Source organism: Pseudophryne corroboree, chromosome 2 (genome assembly GCF_028390025.1).
Source record: "Pseudophryne corroboree isolate aPseCor3 chromosome 2, aPseCor3.hap2, whole genome shotgun sequence".
Taxonomy (NCBI): domain Eukaryota; kingdom Metazoa; phylum Chordata; class Amphibia; order Anura; family Myobatrachidae; genus Pseudophryne; species Pseudophryne corroboree.
The window spans coordinates 185,429,525-185,448,468 of record NC_086445.1 but is presented as its reverse complement, the minus strand read 5'-3'; the positions used below and the strand labels follow the sequence as shown (position 1 = coordinate 185,448,468).

Below are 18,944 nucleotides of genomic sequence, written 5' to 3'. Positions count from 1 at the left end.
CCACCCTAGGCTTATACTCGAGTCAATAAGTTTTCCCAGGTTTTTGTGGTAAAATCAGGTGCCTTGACTTATATTCGGGTCGACTTATACTCGAGTATATACGGTATGTTACAGTTGAGATCAGTCTCTGGCTGATGCTGTTTTGTTCATGCTGTTAACTGGTTTAGTATATACCATGTGGTACGGTGTGTATGGTGTAGGCTGGTATGTATCTCGCCCTTAGATTAACAAAAATCCTTTCCTCGCACTGTCACCTCCTCTGGGCACAGTCCTAACTGAGGTCTGGAGGAGGGGCATAGAGGGAGGAGCCAGTGCACACCCATTCTAAAGTCTTAGAGTGCCCATGTCTCCTGCGGAGCCGTCTATACCCCATGGTCCTTACGGAGTCCCCAGCATCCTCTACAGACTAGGAGAAAAAGATTTACCTGTAGGTTTAAAATCTTATTTTTTGGGGGGGATTTTTTCTTCCGTAAGCGCCGCTACTAGGGGCATAACTACAGGAGGCATATCTACAAGGGGCAAAACTACTGGTGGCACAACTACTGAGGGCACAGCTACGGGGGCAAAATTACTGGGGGCACAGCTACTGGAGCACAACTACTGAGGGTACACAAGGGGCAAAACTACTGGGGACACAACTACTGAGGGCACAACTACTGAGGGCAGAGCTACTGAGGGCACAACTACTGAGGAAGGGGGCACAGCTACTGGGGTAAAACTACAGGGGGCACAGCTACTGGGGGCAAAACTACTGGGGGCACAGCTACATGGGGGCAAAACGACTGGGGGCAAAACTACTGAGGGCACAGCTACTGAGGCACATCTACAGGGGACACAGCTACTGGGGGCACAGCTACAGGGGGCACAACTCTACTGGGGGAACAACTACAAGGGGCATAACTGTGGGCACGCCCCTTCCCTGTGAAGCCATGCCTCTATTTTTTGCTGCACGCCGTAGGTGCGCACAAACCCTGTTTTGCCTGGGAGGCGCCAAAGGAAACTTTCGCCCTGGGCACCACAAGATCTAGAACCGGACCTGATGTCTATACACTTTCTGTGTATACCTGCAAAGCTACCATATTCAGACACTGCATCTTTTACTCCGCAGCTTGCTATATTTGCATGTTGTCAGCTACCACTACCATGATGTATCTATTCCTGTAGCACTGGGATCAGTACTAAATCCCGCTGGACAGGATCCCGGTGGTCGAAATACCGACGCCGGAATCCCGACCACACAATCTCGACAGGGGTGGTGAGCGGAACGCGGACCCTTGCGGGCTCGCTTCGCTCGACACACTATTATATTCTCCCTCTATAGGTGTCCTGGACACCCACGGAGGGAGAATATGTCGGGATTGTGCTGGTCGGGATTCCGGTGTCGGTATTTCGACCGCCGGGATCCCGTCCAGCGGGATCTTGACCGCCTCCCATAGCACTATTTACAGGCAGCATTGTTTGAAGATTATTGCAAAATATTGCATGTTGGCTCCAAGGTAGCACTAAAAGCAACTATACGTGGAACATTTTATATTACTTATCAAAAGATCGTTTGATGAATAGTTTGTGATCAAATCCAGGATTATCGATAATTGCCAGGCATGTGACATGTGAAAGCCTTTAGTTGTCGGATTTTCTTAGTGAATGTATTTTGTTATTGCTATCTCCTAAACCATACCTCCCAACTTTGCCCTTGCTTGAAGAGGGACATATGCGCGATGAAAATGGGGTGTGGCCTATAGAAAGGTGTGCGGCTTCGCGGAAGGACCCGCGATCGCGAGCCACGCCCCCGTTTTTATCACTGAGGGGGCATGCCCAGCGCTCTGTGAGCTGCTGGCATGCCCCCTCTCCCTCTGACTCCAGTGAATAGCACCGCTGCTCTTCTAAGCAGGGCAGCGACAGACAGAGCCTCCCAACTCCCCCCACCACCACCACCACGGGACACTGCGGCCCGCGGGTGGGACAGCAGGACAGTCCCCAAAACTGGGGCTGTCCCGCGAAAATCGGGACAGTTGGGAGGTAAGCCTAAACTTTCATTCTCTGTGGATGCACAATACTTCACTAATAAAGAGACTTCTTATATTTCTTACAGCTGACAAAGAAAGTGATTACTGCAATATTGAGCCACAGGGGTAGATGTGTTAAAGCTTCTAAAACAGACAAGTAGATGTATTGCCCATAGCAACCAATCATATTTTGTCTATAGTGCTAGATTGCAATAGAGAAATTACTAGAAACTTAATCTTAATTGGTTGCTAGGGGAAACACTGCCACTTTTAATTTTTAGAAGCTTAAGTATGCCTACCCCACATTGGGCCTAATTCAGACTTGATCGCACAGCAGCCGATCAGGTCTGAACTGCGCATGCGCCGGCGCATGCCAGACAGCCGATGGCTGTCTCAGCCCTGCGATCGCCTCTGCCCGATTGACAGGGAGGGCCGGCGGCATTTGGCCGCCGTTCAGGGGGTGCGGGCCGGGCAATGCAGGTGTGTCCAGACCGCTGGGGGGGGGGCGTGGTGGCTGCGTGACGTCACACGCAGCCAATGTGTCCCTCACAGCGAAGAGTAGCTCCTGCCAGCGTGCAGGAGCTGCGCTGGCAGGGAGCTACTACTAAAGTACAAAAGCATCGCTGCTGTGCAATGCTTTTGTACTTGTGCAGGGGGGTCGTGCCTGACATTCGGGGCGGACTAGCCCTGTGCTGGGCGTCCCCCTGAATGTCTGTGTGACTGATCGTAGATGTGCTAAATTTAGCACATCTACGATCGGGTCTGAATGAGGCCCATTGAGCCTAATTCATGTTTGTACACTTCGACTTTTTGTACAGATTAATCACTACCATAATGGATGTATTCATTACTCAATTAGACATTTTCTCATACGTCCTAGAGGATGCTGGGGTCCACTTCAGTACCATGGGATATAGACGGTTCCGCAGGAGCCATGGGCACTTTAAGACTTTTCAAGGGTGTGAACTGGCTCCTCCCTCTATGCCCCTCCTCCAGACCTCAGTTTTAGAAATGTGCCCAGGCAGACTGGATGCACTCCAGAGGAGCTCTACTGAATTTCTCTGAAAAGACTTATGTTAGGTTTTTTATTTTCAGGGAGTACTGCTGGCAACAGTCTCCCTGCTTCGTGGGACTGAGGGGGCAGAAGTAGGAACTAACTTCCTGAAGAGTTTCATGGCTCTGCTTCTGGCTGACAGGAAACCATTAGCTCCTGAAGGGAACTGAACGCTAGCCGTGCCTAGATGCTCACTCCCACAGCACGCTGTCACCCCCCTCACAGAGCCAGAAGTCAGAAGACAGGTGAGTGTTAGAAGACAGATCTTCAATCAAGAAAGTGACGGCTAAAGGTACCGCGCGGCTGGCGGGAGCACAGCGCGCCATGTTGCCCACACATACACAGGCACTGCAGGGTGCAGGGCGCGGGGGCAGCATGAAACCTATGAAAACTGGCGTAAATAAGGGGCATAAGTTGCTGAGGCACAGTCCTACCCCCGCCAGTATAAAAAATTACCTCATAAAAGCTGAGGAGAAACACGCCATTGAAGAGTAGAGCTTCCTCCTCAGTCAGCCAGCACACTGCTCAGCGCCATTTTCTCTCTCTCCTCAGGCTGCAGAGACAACGCTGGTCCTCCTCCACTGCTGAACAAGTATCAGGGTGCAAAACAGGGGGGGCCACAGTGAATTTGGTGCTATATAATTGTGTGATTAACATTATAAAAGCGCTGCATGTCAGTGGGCATTTTGTGTTCACAGACATTGTGTTACTGGCGCTGGGTTGTAAACTGGCAAATCCTATCTGTGTCCCTCTGACAGATTTTACTGTGGGTCTGTCCCCTATAAGTCCCGGAGTGTCTGTGGTGTGGCTGTGCACGTGTGGGACATGTCTGAGGCAGGGAACTCTTCCTCTGTGGGAGACATGTTAGGGACACAGAGGTGTAATATGACACCAAGAGCCTGACTGGGTGAAAGGTTACATAATAGTGTGAATCACTACTGAATCTCATACAGAAAACTGAATATAATTTGTTGAAGATGTGATTTTTAATAGTTCTGCCTTTCATCCACAGGGACCCCTCTGGGTCACATACAAATTTGCACAAGTAGTACAAACTGATACCGACACGGACTCTGATTCCTGTGTCGACACTAGTGATTCCAGGGGAATAGGTCCTAAGTTAGCAAAAAAGCATTCAAAACATGTTTTAGCTATAAAGGAGGTGTTAGAAGTTACGAAGCCCCCTCTTTTACCACAAGGAGAGGGTTTACTTTAGTAAAGAAGTAATGTCATTTTCCCTCCACCTCAGGAGTTGAACAGTCTCTTGGAGGGAGTCTAATTTAACCTGAAAAGAAATTTCAGATTCCCAAAAGGAATTCAGGCAGCTTACCTTTTTCCAAAAGGTGGGAGTCACCCCGCATTTTAGACAGGGCCCTGTCATAAAAGAGAAAAGGTGTTTCTCCCTGCACCTGGAATGGCTTCACTTAAGGAGCCGACAGACCACAAGTGAGTGAGGTGATCTATTGATGTGGCCAATGTGACACTACTCAGGCCTACCATTGTCTGTGCGTGGGTGAGTAGTGCTATTAAAAAGTGGTCAGAAAACTTGTCATTAGACATTGACACAATAAATGGAGACGAGATACTCCTAACATTAGGTCATATCAAAGACGCTGCTGCGTACGTACTAGAAACCATGAAATATATTGGTCTCTTGGGATCAAGAACCGCTACCATGGCAGTATCGGCTTGGAGGGCGTTGTGGATTCGCCAGTGGAATGCTGATGCAGATTCCAAAAGAAATATGGAGGCTCTCCTGTATAAAGGTGAGCCCTTGTTTGGTGATGGGCTGGATGCGTTAGTCTCGGCGGCTACCGCGGGTAAGTCGACATTCTTGCCTTATGCTCCTACACCGGCGAAAAAGACAAACTCTCACATGCAGTCCTTTCGGCCCAACAAATACAATAAGGCCAAAGGTTCCCCCTTTTTTGCAGGTAGGGGAAGGGGAAAAGGAAATAATTCCGCAGCGTCTCCCGGATCGCAGGAGCAGAAGTCCACCCCTGCTTCTGCCAAATCTGCAGCATGACGCTGGGGCTCCCTTGCGGGAGTCCGGGTGGGAGCACGTCTGAAACTTTTCAGTCAAATCTGGATTCAATCTGGCCTGGACCCATGGGTCTTACAAATAGTGTCCCATGGGTACAAACTAGAGTTTCAAGACGTCCCCCATGTCGATTTTTCAAATCGACCTTGCCAGCTTCTCTTCCAGAAAGAGAGGCGGTAACAATGGCAATTCAAAAATGATGTCAAGATCAGGTCATTGTCCTGGTACCCTTGTCACAGCAAGGAGAAGGTTTTTATTCAAGCTTCTTCGTAGTTCCGAAGCCGTACGGCTCGGTCAGACCAATTTTAAACCTCAAAAATCTGAATCTCTACCTGAAAAGGTTCAAGTTCAAGATGGAATCCCTGAGGGTAGTGATTTCCAGTCTGGAGGAGGGGGACTTCATGGTGTCAGTAGACATAAAAGATGCTTACTTGCATGTTCCTATTTATCCTCCTCACCAGGCCTATCTGAGATTCGCAGTACAGGATTGCCATTACCAGTTCCAGACGTTGCAGTTCGGACTCTCCACGGCACCGAGGGTATTCACCAAGGTGATGGCGGAGATGATGGTCCTCCTTCATCAAAAAGGAGTCAATATAATTCCTTCTCTGGACGATTTCCTGATAACAACGAGATCCAGGGAACAGTTGGTGCAGAACATCGCACTCTCCCTGTCAATACTCAAACAACACGGTTGGCTCATGAATTTTCCAAAGTCGCAGTTGGAACCGACGACAAGATTGTCCTTTTTAGGGATGATTCTGGACACAGAAGTACAGAGAGTATTTCTTCCAGTGGAAAAGGATCTGGAAATCCAGAAAATGGTTAAACAAATTTTGAAACCAACAAGCGTGTTGGTCCATCAATGCATTCGGTTGTTGGGGAAAATGGTAGAGGCCTACGAGGCCATACAGTTTGCCCGATTTCATGCCAGAGTATTCCAGTGGGACCTGTTGGACAAGTGGTCCGGATCCCACCTACACATGCACCGGAAAATAATCCTGTCCCCCAAAGCCAGGATTTCGCTCCTGTGGGGGCTACACAGTTCTCACCTACTAGAGGGACGCAGGTTTGGGATTCACGACTGGGTCCTAATAACCACGGATGCAAGTCTCCGAGGCTGGGGAGCTGTCACACAGGGAGAAAGCTTCCAAGGAAAATGGTCAAGTCAGGAAGCCTGCCTTCACAAAAACGTTCTGGAATTGAGAGCCATTTACAACGGCCTTCTACAAGCGGTACATCTTCTTCAAGATCATCCCGTGCAGATCCAGTCGGACAATGTAACAGCAGTCGCGTACATAAACAGGCAAGGCGGAACGAAAAGCAGAGCGGCAATGGCAGAGTTGACAAGAATTCTCCTCTGGGCAGAAAGACATGTAAGAGCTCTGTCAGCAATTTTCATTCCGGGAGTGGACAACTGGGAAGCAGACTTCCTCAGCAGACACGATCTCCATCCAGGAGAGTGGGGCCTCCACCAAGAAGACTTCGCAGAGGTGGCAAGTCTTTGGGGAGTTCCTCAAGTAGACATGATGGCATCTCGTCTAAATAAGAAGCTTCAGAGATATTGTTCCAGGTCAAGAGCAATAGCAGTGGATGCACTGGTGACCCAGTGGGTGTTTCGGTCGGTATATGTTTTCCCTCCACTTCCACTGATTCCAAAAGTTCTCAAAATAATAAGAAGAACAAGAGTTCGAGCAATCTTCATTGCCCCAGACTGACCAAGGAGGGCTTGGTATCCAGATCTTCAGGAGTTGCTCATAGAAGATCCTTGGCCTCTTCCTCCTCGAGAGGACCTACTACAGCAGGGGCCGTGTGTGTATCAAGACTTACCGCGGCTACGTTTGACGGCATGGCTGTTGAGCACGAAAGGGTATTCCCAAGGAAGTCATCCGCACTCTTATTCAGGCCAGGAAAGGAGTAACGTCTAAACATTATCACCGTATTTGAAGAAAATATGTGTCTTGGTGTGAATCCAAGAAGGCTCCTACGGAAGAGTTTGAGTTGGGACGTTTTTCTCCATTTTCTGCAGGCTGGTGTGGATGCGGGCCTTAGATTGGGGTCAATCAAGGTCCAGATTTGGGCCTTATCAGTTTTTCTTTCAAAAACAATTGGCCTCCTTTCCAGAAGTTCAGACGTTTGTGAAAGGGGTTCTGCACATCCAGCCTCCATTTGTGTTTCCATGGCACCATGGGACCTTAATGTGGTGTTGCAGTTCCTTCAATCAGATTGGTTTGAACCTCTGCAGGAGATAGAATTGAAAGTTCTCACTTGGAAAGTGGTGATGCTTTTGGCCTTGGCGTCCGCAAAGCGGGTGTCTGAGTTGGGGGCCTTGTCTCACAAGAGCCCTTACCTGATCTTCCATGAAGATAGGGCAGAGTTAAGAACTCGTCAACAATTTCTTCCTTAGGTGGTTTTGTCCTTCCACATAAACCAACCTATTGTGGTGCCAGTAGCTACTGACACTTTCACTGAGTCACAGTCTCTAGATGTGGTTAGAGCTTTGAAGATTTATGTCGCAAGAACAGCTCGGTTACGGAAAATAGAGGCTCTGTTTGTCCTGTATGCTCCCAGCAAGATTGGGTGTCCTGCTTCTAAGCAGACTATTGCGCGTTGGATCAGAGGGACAATTCAGCACGCTCATTCTACGGCAGGCTTGCTGGTACCGAAGTCGGTGAAGGCCCAGTCTACTAGGAAAGTGGGCTCATCCTGGGCGGCTGCCTGATGAGGACCTTAAGTTTGGTCAATCGGTGCTGCAGGGTCATCCGCACTCTCCCGCCCGTACTGGAGCTTTGGTATAACCCCATGGTACTGAAGTGGACCCCAGCATCCTCTAGGACGTATGAGAAAATAGGATTTTAATACCTACCGGTAAATCCTTTTCTCCTAGTCCGTAGAGGATGCTGGGCACCCGACCCAGTGCGTACTTTACCTGCAGTTTGGTGGTCATTCCGAGTTGTTAGCTCGTTGCCGATTTTCGCTATGCTGCGATTTGTTGATAACTGCGCATGCGCAATGGTACGCACAGCGCATGCGCTAAGTTATTTAACACAAAACGTAGTCGATTTTCTGGTGTTCGAGCGACGCTTTTCAGTCTCACTGCTGATCGGTGAATGATTGACAGGAAAGGGGCGTTTCTGGGTGGTAACTGAGCGTTTTCCGGGAGTGTGCTAAAAAACGCAGGCGTGTCAGGGAAAAACGCGGGAGTGTCTGGAGAAACGGGGGAGTGGCTGGCCGAACGCAGGGCGTGTTTGTGACGTCAAAGCAGGAACTAAACGGACTGAGCTGATCGCAATCTGTGAGTCAGTGGCAAACGCAGGATTTTCATGGGGGGGTTTCCAGAACTGGGTGGAGCCAAGTACAGGGGCGGGGACTGAGGTGACCCAGTACATGCTGGGTCCGTAAAACTAGTGTGTCTGTGTATATATATATATATATATATATATATATATATATATACATACATATCTATATATGTACACATATATACCGTATATACACCTATATATATATATATATATATATATATATAAATATATATATATATAATATACACATAGCATATTAAACATGCATATATATATCCATTTCAAGCTTCTCACACTCGCTTACAAAGCCCTCACCCACTCCTCTCCCATCTACATCTCTGACCTTATCTCCCTTTACACTCCCACCCGTCCTCTTCGCTCTGCTAATGCACGCCGATTCTCCTGCCTACTGATTACTTCCTCCCACTCCTACCTCCAAGATTTTTCACGTGCTGCTCCAATTCTCTGGAATTCCCTACCTCTCCCCCTCAGACTCTCCAACTCTCTACAAAACTTCAAACAGGCTCTCAAGACCCACTTCTTCACCAAACCCAGCCAAATCTCATCCTAACCCTCTGTTCTACGCTCTCTATGTACTCCATCTGTGTCACCTCGGTCTATCTATCCCTCCCCTTTAGAATGTAAGCTCTCACGAGCAGGGCCCTCTTCCCTCATGTGCTTATCCTTTGTCTTACTTTAATAATCTTCAACTACATCAACTCCAGCAGTCTTCTGCCACCTGATACTTATTCCAGTGTCATCTGCTGATGTAACTATGTTTATTTACCCTGTACTTGTCCTATACTGTCATCAACTGTAAGTTGCTGTTTTCCTGTTTGATTATTTATGTACTCTGTAATTGGGCGCTGCGGAACCCTTGTGGCGCCATATAAATAAAGGATAATATATATATATATATATACATACAGTACAAGTATATATACGCATGTATACATATCATGTGTGTGTGTTTATATGTATGTATATACATGTGTACTGTATATATGTATGCACAAATTGCACATGGATATATATGTACTATAATTAAAATAAAGTAAACTTTTATGAAGCACTTACAAGTGCCACCAGGAAGAGAGCAGGCTGCAGAGGACGCTAGACAGCCATTTACAATACTCATGCAGCATTAAAAAAAAAAAAAAAAATTTTTTTTTTTTTTTTTGGTGGAGGGGGGTTTCTGGGTACTCGGAAACCCCCCCTGGGTGCGCCACTGTGAGTAGGTCTGGAGCTACTCAGAAACTGCAAAGAATTAGTTAGTAGCAATTCTGCTAATCTTTCGTTCGCTATTCTGCTAAGCTAAAATACACTCCCAGAGGGCGGCGGCCTAGCGTGTGCAATGCTGCTAAAAGCAGCTAGCGAGCGAACAACTCGGAATGACCCCCTTTGTTCTTTATAGTTACACAAGTTGTGTTTAATTTGTTTTCAGCATGTTGCTGTAAATGGTTCATGCCTGTCGGCGTGTGTCATGTTGAATGCCATGTTGTGCGGCATGGTTGAGGTTTGAGCTGGTAAGAATCTCACCATTAGTAAATCCTTTTCTCGAAATGTCCGTCTCCCTGGACACAGTTCCTATAACTGAGGTATGGAGGAGGGGCATAGAGGGAGGAGCCATTTCACACCCTTGAAAAGTCTTAAAGTGCCCATGGCTCCTGCGGAACCGTCTATACCCCATGATACTGAAGTGGACCCCAGCATCCTCTACGGACTAGGAGAAAAGGTAGGTATTAAAATCCTATTTTTTATGTTGTCTTAATGTATTTATATGCTGATTTCTTGCACTGATTGTAGCAACTTTTAATTTTGTATATGAATTTTTGTGTATATGTCAATTTTATATATAATTGATGTTTATTGGAGATGTTTACCTGCCAATGGGCTGTTCATTAGAAAGTTCAGATCAAATGACCATTTCTTAAGGTATAAATAGAGCATCCTGGCATGCTGCCATACACCATGACAAAGGACCAAGGCTGAAATGTGTTGGGGACCTTAAGAGGAGACGTACCAGAAGGAGGAGGTGATAAACCCGGGAAATTCCATCTTTGTCCCTTCGTGCCTTTAAGTGTGCTTTTCTCAAAAGGTCACATGTGGTACACAGAAACCTTTTCACTATTGTGAATGTCTTATTGTTCATACTGTATGGATTTACAGATATTGTGAATAAAGCCCTTATTATATATATAAAAACTTTTATACACTATGCAGAGCTTTTCTTTTTTGATCTATGTATTAGAGGAGAGATCTATCTTATCTGGATGATGGGAGGAGCGGTTTATGACCCACCAGAGTGTAAAGAAACCCTTCAAGGCTTTATCATACCTGTTTCTTGGTGAGCCCAGGTACAGAAAACCTTTCCATTCATCTAGAATTTACATGGGTCACAACCGGCTATAGATTGGCATTTTGTTGTTTGAACTTGAAAGAAATGAAGTGTCCAACGCATGGTCCCTGCCCCCCCCCCCACACACACACACACACACACAACCCCCCCCCCCCATTTGTAGTTTTCCATGTTCAAATAGGATTGGTTATCCAAGGGGTTTACCTGCTGTGTAACTTTCTGAAAAACGCAGGGTATATACCCTTTTTTAATGTTTGTATGCAATGCCATTGTTCACGCAACTAAGCGTTTATCGTCAGACTGCATGTGCCAAGTTACCATTGCGATTCCGCTCACAGGCCCTCATTCCGAGTTGTTCGCTCGCAAGCTGCTTTTAGCAGCTTTACACACGCTAAGCCGCCGCCTACTGGGAGTGAATCTTAGCTTCTTAAAATTGCGAACGAAAGATTCGCAATATTGCGAAAAGACATCTCTGTGCAGTTTCTGAGTAGCTCGAGACTTACTCGGCATCTGCGATCAGTTCAGTGCTTGTCGTTCCTGGTTTGACGTCACAAACACACCCAGCGTTCGCCCAGACACTCCTCCATTTCTCCAGCCACTCCCGCGTTTTTTCCAGAAACGGTAGCGTTTTTTCCCACACGCCCATAAAACGGCCTGTTTCCGCCCAGAAACACCCACTTCCTGTCAATCACAGTACGATCACCAGAACGAAGAAAAAACCGTGAGTAAAATACCTAACTGCATAGCAAATTTACTTGGCGCAGTCGCACTGCGGACATTGCGCATGCGCACTAAGCGGAAAATCGCTGCGATGCGAAAAAATTTACCGAGCGAACAACTCGGAATGACCACCACAGTGATATTTTTAACAGTGATTGACGGGAAGAGACTATTTGGGAAGTAAATGGGGAGTGGCAGCAAAAACGCAGGCATGTCATCGCCATTTTCGGGGCGTGTATCTGCCTTCAGCTGCGATCATGTAATTAGAGAAACAAAGCACCAAAGTCGCTACTTCCGCTGCCAGTAGGGAGGCCAATCCCGGGATCGGCGGGATCCCGGGATTTGGGTCCAAAAATGCCGGGATTTGAATCCCGGGATTGGAGCATACAATCCCGGGATTCACGGGATTATACTGCGCATGCGCGGCGGCGGGAGGGTGGGTGTGTAAGTAATACTACTTACTAACATTAGGCGGGCGGCAGCCATGAACAAGTTGAACGCGGCGGCACTTCAAATGTAGCGCCGGCCGCCAGCCAATCAGAGCTGGCGGACCGGCAGCCAATCAGTGAAGCTGCAGCGGCAGCCAATCAGGAGCGACTGCTGCGACCGCTTCCCTGATTGGCTGCCGGTCCGCCAGCTCTGGTTGGCTGGCGGCCGGCGCTTCATTTGTAAATGCCGCCGCGTTCAGTGTGTTCATGGTTGCCGCCCGCCTAATAGTAAGTACTATTACTTATACCCACCCTCTCTGCCTCCGTGCAGTCAGTGGTGCTCCCTACAGCTTTCCTCCCTCCCGCGCCCTACACCCTCCCTCCTGAGTCCCGCACCGCTACCTACACTCTTCCTTCCTCCCGCACCGCTACCTACACCCTCCCTACCTCCCGCATTGCTACCTACACCCTACCTACCTCCCGCACCGCTACCTACACCCTCCCTACCTCCCGCACCGCTACCTACACCCTCCCTCCAGCGCTGCTCCCTACAACTTTCTCTGATCCCTACTGCAATCCCGGGAATCCCGGGATTGACCGTTTTTCAATCCCGAATCCCGGGATTGAAAAAACGGCCTGGGATTGGCCTCCCTAGCTGCCAGTCTACATGACCATACACTCACTCGGGGAGTCAATGTTCCTTGTTTGTGCGTCGGTGCTGCCTATGTGTGCGCATTTGTAAAGCACAACGGAATTTTCTGTGCTATATAAGAAACTTAATAAATAATAATATATTTGCTGAGAACTTTGCAATGACTCCTGTGGGCATCTATATATTCTGGGCGGCAGCTTCACTTGCACTGATTAGCAAGTCTGCAGCTTGCAGTCGCAGCTGCGTAGGGTGTGCGTACAGACATGAATTAGGCCACGTGTTATAACTACAGGCTTATTCACCTTCCCATTTACATGACAGAGACCATAGGCCTCTGTGGAGTTTTGTTAAATGACATAAATATCAATAGATTTACAGTGAATTCTTTTTTTTTTCAATAATGATTTTTTTTATTAATTTCCAAATATAGAGGAAAAAACAAATAAATGTACACGAACATACATCGTATAGAGAGTGCTACATTGAGCGAACACATAAAGCCCGATCATAAACAACACATCTGAATTCAGAGGCTCAGTTCACTAATAGTGTACATAGTTTCTTTTAACTATCAATCATAACTATAACCATAAAAGTAATAAGATAGAGAGCTCAGTAGAGAGGAAAAGAGAGAAAGACATAACAAGACAGCGACACATGAGGGGAAAAAAAAAAAAAAACAACAACATATGTCAGGGGAATACCTTACTCAGATATTGTAACATAAAGATATGTAGATAGATAGATAGGGGGCATCTGTTACGAATGGGTGTTATCAGATTGTGGAGAGTTTAGAATTGCCATATCAATGGGATCACTAAAAATGACAGAGTGACCCTGTCTCTCCCGGAATTCGCTCCATTTAAACCATCTCATATAGATAGAAGAAGGAGAGGAAGAGTACACACATCCCGCTGTTTCAAAAAGGAAGTGCTTATGGGTATTATTAATAACCGTCTGAATGTGAGGTATGGACTGTGATTTCCACAGTTGGCCTATCGCCGCCTTAGCTGATATGAAAATGTGATCTACAATATAATTGTCGCAGCTGAGGAGAGCGTGAGGAGAGTAGTGGAATAAGGCAAATAGTGGATCTAGTGGCACAGTCGCTCCCACTACTTCCCCCAAAAGAGAGAACACCTCCGTCCACAGAGGCCTCAAAACTGGGCAATCCCAGAAAATATGTAGAATGGTACCTACATCACCACATTTTCGCCAACATAGCCGGGAGGTCGAGGGCCAGATACGGTGAAGCCTCTGCGGAGCGAAGTACGCCCTATTGCATAGTTTATAGAACATTTCTGAATGCTGGAGACATTTAGAGATCTTAAAGCACTGTGAGGAAATTGTATCCCACTCTTCCTCTTGAAGTACAATAGACAGATCCTTCTCCCACCTAATCTGCGCAGGGAGTTTACCGGTTTTATTCAAAAGAACAATATACTGATACCATCTGGATACCCCACCCCTATGACCAGAGGTAGACAATCTAGAGAGCATATTAGCAGGTAGAGGAAGGGGAAGGGGGCCACCAGACCTGTCAACATTAGACTGGAGCCAATGTCGTAATTGTAAGTACTTGAAAAAATCATGCTTTGATATCCCAAACTTAGACTGAAGCTGAGAGAAGGGAATCAAACCATCATTCAAGAAAAGATCCTTCAATCTCACAACTCCAGCGTCAATCCAGGTGTCTAATATAAGATCAGGGATAGTGCAAGCAACGGTTCTGATAGAAAGATCCGCTGCCGGTAATGCAATAGTTGGGTCAGATATAGCCACGGAGTGCCATGACTTCAAGGTACATCTAATCGCGTATCCAGGGCCAGTCCATTTCGGAACGTTATTTATCGGCAGTAGAAATAGATCTGTAATGTTAATCGACCCTAAAAAGGATTTCTCAATGACTACCCATGGTTTGGGGGAATGGGTGGCATACCAGTCGCGGGCCTGACTAAGAAGGCAGGCGGAGTGATATGCATCTAAGTTGGGGTAAGCAACCCCGCCAAAGCCCTTGGGCAATGACAGAACCTGCCTAGAGATACGCGGTCTAGATCCCTTCCAAATGAAGTGTGATAGAATCTTATTAGCCCTAACGCTAAGAGGTTTAGGGAAGCTGCGTGGGATGGCCCGAAATAGGTAAATGAGTTTAGGAAGCAGTACCATCTTAGTTGCAGAGATACGCCCCAGCCAAGAGATTTCATGTAAAGACCATTCTTTAATCAATTTTTCGAAGGCGCTAAACAAAGGTGAGTAGTTACAGTCATACAGATCTCTGTCAAGTGATAGATGTATACCTAAATATTTAATAGTTCTCGCTTGCCAAGCATATCTGTATTTATCCTTAAGTAAGGCCAGGATATGTGGTGGGATGTGGAGCGGTAGTGCCTCCGTTTTGGATGTATTCAGTTTATAGTATGATATTCTAGAATACCCATCTAATATGGCGTGGAGACCGATAAGGGAGGATTCAGGGTTGGTCAGACAGAGTAGAATATCATCTGCGAAAAGGTTGACTTTATGACTCAATCCTCCTATCTCGGGTCCCGAGACCTCCACATCAGACCTAATAGTCTCAGCCAGGGGTTCAATAGCCAGGGCAAAAATAAAGGGGAGACAAAGGGCACCCCTGTCTGGTGCCGTTGAAAATATCAAAGCCCCTGGATAGACACCCATTTACATACACCTTAGCAGAGGGGGCAGAATATAAAGCAAAAATGGAATCCAGAAACCTTCCCTGGAAGCCAAACTTACCTAGAACCGATCTCAGGTAACACCAGTGTAACCTATCAAACGCCTTCTCAGCGTCCAACGATAGGACGAGGAGTGGCGCTTTATTAGCATCACAATACTCCATGACATTGTAAACTCTCCGAGTGTTGTCCGGGGCCTGCCTGCCCGGGACGAAGCCAACCTGATCAGCAGCTATAAGGGAGGGCAATAGAGGGCTGAGACGGTTAGCGATAATCTTAGCAAAAAGCTTTACGTCTGTGTTCAACAGAGCTATCGGTCGGTAATTTTGAACGGATGTGGGAGATTTACCCGGCTTAGGGATAGCAACTATCCGCGCTTCAAGCATCTCCCACGGGAACCTCCCAGACTCCGACGCCTCGTTGAAGACTGCCAATAACACTGGTGCCAATTCTGCTTTCTAAGTTTTGTAGAAATTAGACGGAAATCCATCTGGCCCCGGCGCTTTATCACGTGGAAGACCGTCAATAGCTGCCTCAAGTTCAGGAATAGTCCAGGGAGAGCTGAGGGACAGGCAGGCCTCGGAATTCAGTGTCGGTATGGACAGGTCTTTTAAAAAGGACTGAATTTCAGCTTCAATGGGTTGGGGAGTATTAGTATCTGCCTGTAGGTTGTAGAGTCGGGAGTAATACTCTGCAAAGGTGTCTGCTTTACTATAAGGGTCAGAGACTCTTGAGCCCGTAGGGGAATAGACAAAATGAAGTCTGGCCTTAGCTCGCTGGCCTTGCAGTTTCCGTGCAAAGAGACGCCCTGCCTTATTTCCAAATACATAAAATCTCTGATTTAATCGGGCAAGGTTGCGTTGTACTTCCCGAAGAGAAAAAATGTTCACCTTTTCCCCTGCGGCAAGCAAAAGCTTAAAGGCAGTTCTATTCTGCGGGTCAGCTTTATGAGCTAATTCTAATTTTGCAACTTCGCTTTCAGCCAAAAGACGTTCAGCATTTTGAGAACGTTTTAACCGTGAAGCAGCCTGAATGGCAGCCCCCCGCATTACAGCCTTACAAGAGCACCAATTATTAAAGACCGAAGTATCCTCGGGTTTATTAGTTTCTAAATATAACTTTAAGGTTTGTTGCATGGCAAGTGAAGCTTCCTGATGGCATAACAGGAAATTTCCTAGTCTCCAAGGGCCCGGTGAGACTTTACGGGCCCCAAGTTTCCACACCACCTTCAGTGGAGAATGGTCAGACCATGACATTGGTAATATATCAATTTTCGTGATGGCCGGTAGTGACCCTCTGTCAGTCAAAATTAGATCGATTCTAGAATATGAGGAGTGTACATGTGAATAAAAGGAGTAATCTCTGACTGTAGGATATTTAGTTCTCGACGCATCGTAGAGATCGTACTCTCCTAACAATTGGCGAAGCCCAAGGGTATAAACAGGGGAAGTTCTGGGTTTAGCTAAGGGGCTTCTAGTGGGGAGAGATCTATCAACAGAACGGTCTACAACAAAGTTGAAGTCCCCCAATAGCATGACGGCACCTTTAGCGTGGTTCTGTATCAGGGAGAATAGTTTCCTACAAAAGGAGAGTTGACCAGAGTTAGGTGCGTAACAAAAAGCCAAAGTAACAGTAGTATCCTCGAGCTGTCCAATTAATATTAAATACCTGCCTTCGGGGTCTACGAGTTGGGATTCGAGAGTGAATGGGCAGTCACGAGAAATCAGTATAGCCACTCCGGCCTTTATTACGGGACCATTAGCCATGTAGCAGGTAGGGAAATGATTATCGTAGAGTCTGGGGGGGTCTAATTTCCTAAAATGAGTTTCCTGGATAGCGACCACATTCGCCTTCAGTTTATAGAAGGAAGATAAGGCCAATCTACGCTTCTGTGGGGAATTCAATCCCTTTACATTCAGTGATACCAAATTAACCATGACAAACTAACCAGGAGGAGGAGCATCCGCTGAAACCAAAGAATACCATTAAAGAGGTACAGTACCCTGAACACAGAGTGAAAGAAAAAAAAAGCATGGGGGGAACGAGACACAAAGGGAGACACACAGAGGAGGACAAAGAGAAAAGAGAAAAACACAGTACACAAAACAAAGCCGACTCCGTGCAGAGACGAAGTCATAGTAAGACGCCAAAACATACAGTGCCTCACCCATCAAGGTTGGGAGGTTAGTGGCCAACCTCCCCGCAATCAAATAACCAAAATTTTGTAAACATTATAATCAAACAATCGCACATGGCATAACAGATGAATGTCGTTAGGAATGGAATGATAGGCTAATTTGTAATGAGTCACAGGATCCTGGAACCGGCAAAGAGTGATACTGTAATTACAGCAACAAGACGGCCCAAAGAGGAGCATACAAACCAGACCAGAAACCCGTGACACAACAACTATCTTTAAAGAGAAAAGTCCCGCTTTACAATGGTATAAAAAGTATGAAACATGAAGTAATAAGGCAATTGACTTATAATTAACACTAAAATTAGTACTATCTTATAGGAAACAACGCAAGTCCTATAAATGGCCATTCTTGGCAGGGAAAGTACCGCAGTGGGAAGGGCCTACTTCCCAACCGTCGACCAGTCCGGCTGAAGTCGGCGGTCAGGAGAGCCGGCCCCTTGATCTCCAGCTATATTCCATTTGTGAAGAAGTCTCATACCGTCCTCGACCGAAGACACCACAATAGTTGACCCTTCTCTAGAAATCAATAAACGCGTGGGGAAACCCCATCTATATATGATTCCAGCTTTCCGAAGGGCCGCGGTGACGGGCTGAAAGGAACGCCTCCTGATTAGGGTGTATTGTGATAGGTCTCCAAAAAGTTGAAGCTGGCCCAAAGCTTTCACTGTGTCAGAGGTAGGTCTAGCCGCTTTAAGCAGGGATTCTTTAATGTGGAAAAAATGGACTCTCATTAAGACATCCCTCGACGCACCTTCAGGAGCGCTGCGGGCCTTCGGAACTCTATGAATACGGTCCAATAACAAGTCCGCAGATGTAGCTGAGGGTAGCAGCTTCTTGAATATTTCGATTGTATAGTCATGTAGGCTGCTAATAGATACGGATTCAGGAACCCCTCTTAGCTTGAGATTATTTCTGCGTGAGCGGTCCTCCAAGTTTGCTACTTTATCCCGCAAAGCCGCTACTTCCCCCTCAAGAGTATCATGGGAGTCGATAAGGGTATTATGAGAGCCCACCACCTCACCCATCTTTGTTTCCAAATGTCCGGTCCGCTCGCCCAAGTCCTCAACGGAGCGCTGGCAGGATTGCAGCATAGTACGGAATTCTGACGCCACCTCATCTTTAAACTGGTGTAACAAAAGCTTCATGGTGCCTACCGTTATGGCTTCACTGTCCTCCAGGCGTGGAGAGGAGGGGGAATCCTGAGATGAGGGTAAGGCCATCATGGGTGAGGAAGTCGTAGGTGGGGGATCCGAGCCGGTGGCAGGAGCCTCAGGCCCTTGAGACTTATTACGATAAGGGGAGGGCTTGAAAAAGGCAACTTGAGAAATTGACTTGGAGGCTTTATTCTTTTTTGGAGGCATCTTGTATCACCTTGAGAAAATAGAAGAACCCCAGTAGAAGGGAGTATTTCGTCTAAGGCCCAGAACGGCAGATATCCTCTATGCCATGTGCGTGATTGTGTCAGCTAAAATGATTGCGGGGAGTT

At 47.0% G+C, this 18,944-nt stretch overlaps 1 long non-coding RNA gene across 2 annotated transcripts in view; it reads left to right on the top strand.

The window, feature by feature from the left end:
* The window catches only part of LOC135050620 (uncharacterized), a 106,060-nt gene that overhangs the window by 71,132 nt on the left and 15,984 nt on the right, over window positions 1–18,944 (top strand). For both annotated transcript variants that reach the window (XR_010241700.1, XR_010241701.1), the window contains exon 2: window positions 10,658–10,763. This is a non-coding gene — a long non-coding RNA (uncharacterized LOC135050620). The remainder of the gene's footprint in view (window positions 1–10,657; window positions 10,764–18,944) is intronic.